Here is a 4,353-nt window from a genome sequence, read left to right on the forward strand (position 1 = left end):
TTATTCAAAACAAAGAATGGGGTTAATTCTATTTTTGGAAACAGTTCAAATGCTGCATGCTGCTGAGTGAAATACATTTATGAAAACAACAGCATGCAACTCATGGTACAGATTGCCTGGAAAACTGGTGATTGCATAAAAAAGATACCCTTGTTTTGTCAAAGTCAGCTTTTTTTTTTTTTAACTGGGGATGTGTCAAGTGTGCATGTCAACTCATTTTGAGTACGTACACCTCTGAAACTAGGCCTTTATGTCCTGTTAGTATCAATTAACAGCACAATATGACTACTTACAATCTTTAGTAGAAGTTAATTAGATATAATCTTGTCTTTGTTTGCAGTGATAGTTTATGGCAATTACAAGAATTCTACCATCTCTGAGTACATCTGCCTGACACAAGCACAGTGCAGGTCAACTGCAGGCTTTTCCTTTTATGTCCAATGCAGGTATCCCTTAACCCCCTGTGAGACATTTACAAATCCATTTGTCTTAGAGTAAGGATGTATTTGCTCTGAATACCTTCATATAATTGAGAGTAGTAATTTGATTTGTGCTTTCATTGCTTCTATTTTATACAAAATCCTAAATTTGCTTACAGTTATTTTTAAAGATATGCTAATGTTTTGGGTTTTTCTTTGTGTGGTTAGGATTAGTTCTTGGCTGGTGAGCTTAGGTTCTTTTTTGCTTCTTTTCTCTAACCTTTGAAATGCCTGGTTGTCATTACTTTGTATTCTAGCTGCATCAGAAAATCCAGACAAAAACATATTCAATATGTTGCAAACTAAATTAAAATTGTTGAGAGCAAAAGGATATTTCAGCATGTCCACTGCAGATGGAATTGAGCTTTGAGATTTCAAGTACCTGAGAGCCATTCGTGATTATGGGTAAGTATCATGTTAATGTAGAGATAGCATGAGTTACCCAGACTACAACAGAATTCTTATGAAACCACATGCTACCTGCACAATATAAATGTTGTGACAATCTACTTAAGGTGTTAATAACTCAATTAAAAATTCATATAAATATGTCCAACTGTTGTGTGGCAGGAAGGAAAAGTGAGCTGGAGTACCTGAGAAAATAGGTAAAAACACATTTAATGAAAGGTCTTGCTTGTATTGACTGTAAAGCCATAAAAGTGTTTGAATACTTACAAAATACATGGTTTTGCCACTAGAGGGTAAACAATGAACAGGAATGGCATAAAGGAGTGTATGCATGCTTGCTGCTTGCATGATCTGAAAGAGTCCAAAAAACCATGTTGAGGAACCTTTTATGCGTAACATTTCACGAAGCATTCAGAGTTTCCCAGAGCATTTGTCTGAGTGTCTGAGTCTGCAGCTGACTGTACTCAGAATGGATTTAATGATAACATTCTTTATCTATATCCTCTGAAAAACAAGTCACTGTATATTTCTGCAAACTTAAAATATGCTTAAAACACTTTATGAGGAGTACTGGAAGAAGAAAATTTAATTTGCTATTATAGTTTAAGGTATTATTCCCTTTTATTGCTCTGAACTTTGCAGGCATTTTGCATTGTATATGACTAATCACCGAACTGTTAGAATTTACCTATGAACCTTCCATAAGAATCTCACTTTTACTAGATATTGCAGGTGTTGCATATCTGCAGGGAACTTTTGGTAGATGAAGCATAGGAATAGGAACCATAAAAAAATCTACCTTTTTAAAATTACTGTGCAATGTGGATTATTGAGTGTGGTTATTCTGATCTATTTGATTTGATCCTTGTTCCTCCTTAGTGTCCAAGTACATGTTATGAAGTGTTGTCCTCTGAACAGTGTTGCTTTTCTGAATTTAGAAAAACACATGAAATAAGAAATTAGAAGTGACGTTGTTTAAAATATTACCCTTTTTTTTGTCTTTTTACCAGTTGATGTAAGACATTCCAGACATCCTTTAATACTTAATTTTTCTGTCTTTCAGCAAATTAAAGGGTCTCTGGTGGAAGCCAGACATATGCCAAGAACTAGTTAGAAGATAAGTGAAACGTATGGCTATATGGAGTACTCATTTTCTTATAGTGTTCTTGAGAGGCCAATATCCTTGATCCTGGGACATCAGTTGTAAAGGATCTCACATATCAGAACAATAGTATGAGAGCTGGTAGCAATAACCAACCAAGGACTGAAATAATCTCTGTGCACCATAATTCTCTTCTACACCATTGTCAGGAAGTCTAATGATGAGAAGCCTGTCCCCATGTGGGTTGACAACACACAGGTTGTATTTGTATCTTCCCCTTTGCTGGCTCAGTCCAAGAGCAGGTTCCCTTTCTTCCTGTGTCTTGGCACCTTTGTCTTCCTGAAATCAACTGTAAAGGCGACCTTCTTGAAATACCTTTTGTAAAAAGAAGGAAGAACAATTAGGGAAAAAAAAGGAATACTCTGACTGAACTGTATTATGTAGTTTGATTATTTCAGTGAAGGTAAACTTTATTCCTTTCCCTCCCACTCCATTCACTGTGTAGTTAAATTCAAGACCGTCTGGTACTACGAATATTCCTACTGTTAAACTTCATAGAGATCTCTGAGCACTAAAGGATCGTTAAGCGGTCATGGTCCACATACTTACCATTCTGCATGACAGCTTGCCATACTTAACATGTCTTTATGCAGTGTGTAAATTCTGAGATAAAGGTCTTCTTTCAGGGCTAAAAAAGCAATTCATTTCATAAAGCAGGGGTTCTGCAGCCATTCTTCAGAGACTGCCAACTGCTGTTAACCAGTGCCACATGTAGTGGGTTTCTCAATAAGGAATAGATCACTGAGCACACCACATTTTTAATATAAAATTTTAGGACTTAATTGCTTATGGCATTCATCACTGTGATCTTATGATGCATTTTAATTTCTCTTATGGAGTTGAAAGGCTCTGTGTACCCTTACCAATAATTCTGAATCATTCAGGCCACTTGTTTTTGGTTGTTTGAAATGTAAGCAGCTGCAGGTACAAAATACAGTGCTGAAAGGAAAAAGATCAAAACAATACTAAGTCCATTAAAGATTGTTAATGATATGCACCATTTTATCATGAGAACAAAGAAAACAGGAAAGCAGAGTCAGACAAGATGAAAGCAGGAGGCACATTTTCAGCACGTTAGAAAATGATTGAAGAAGATTGAAGAAAATTCTTCACTGCTATGCTTCCTTCTCTGTTTGGAAGGTGTAGTGAAAATATGTTTCTTGGTGTCTTCTGAAAATATATCTTCTGTCCTTTTGCAGATTTTCTGTAATTTTTTAATTTCGAGATTTGCATTAAAGTGTTTTAGGAGGCACAAAGTAGCAGGAAAACAGAAAATACCTGCCAAAAAAATATCATTTAGGAAAAAGGAGAGGGAGAACGAAATATAGTAATACCATTTTCACCTATATATTTGTACTCTTTTTTCCTTCTGTCTTTCCTCTGCTAAAATCTGCTTCACATTCTGTCTTTCGCTTCAGGAGCTTAGTAAGTGGCTTAGAAAACTGTCCCACGAGCTGAGTCAGACCTGTGAACTAGAGGGGTAATTTTTCTGATCTTTTTGTTTTGTGGCTGTTGAAACTGAAGGGGTATAGGGGTGAGTTCTTTCAGAGAATGAACTGCACTGTGATTATGGAACTGATTAAGCTTTAGTGACCTCTCAATTGTCTTTCCATGGAGCCATGGTCTGGCATTCCTAAATAGTATGAGGTCTATGTGGCATACAGTTCTCAAAATCTCAAAAACCATAGTAACTACAATATCTAAATTAAACATAGTAGACTGCATGAATATATATCATCTCTTCTATGTAGTTTTTCCATACAGTTCCAAATCAGAGAATCAAGAAAAGAAAGAGACTGAAGACAGAAAGAAAGGAGGGGTCAGTGTGGCTTTGTAATATTGTGCAGTCCATCAGCATGATTGAAAAACTGTTTCATATTAGAGCAGTTCAAAATGCAGCATGAGCAAAGACATCATAAACTTTTTCCCGTATTCTTTGCCACTCTGAAAGCATACTATGTCCTTCAGAAAGAATAGCAAGTAGTTTAGCACGAAAGATTCTACTGGTTCCAAATAAAGAACTTGAGCTTTTTTTTCTCTTTTTAAGAAAAAAAATTAGATGTTTCAGGAGTTTTGTGCTGAATCGAGGCATGGAATAAAATTGAAGGTAGTTGTAAACTAGAACTGAGGACTGCAGGACAGCCTGTCATTTAAACCGGCTAGTGACTGCTTTGTGCATACAGTGGTGCTGCAAAGTGTCTGCAGGATCACTGAGAGTTATAACTTGTGCTTCTAGATAAGAAATCTCATATTTTTATGAGTACTTTTTTTTACCAGTACTGGGGCCAGTATTATTCAATCTAT

Source organism: Mesitornis unicolor, unplaced genomic scaffold (genome assembly GCF_000695765.1).
Source record: "Mesitornis unicolor isolate BGI_N332 unplaced genomic scaffold, ASM69576v1 scaffold10086, whole genome shotgun sequence".
In the NCBI taxonomy this organism is placed as follows: Eukaryota; Metazoa; Chordata; class Aves; order Mesitornithiformes; family Mesitornithidae; genus Mesitornis; species Mesitornis unicolor.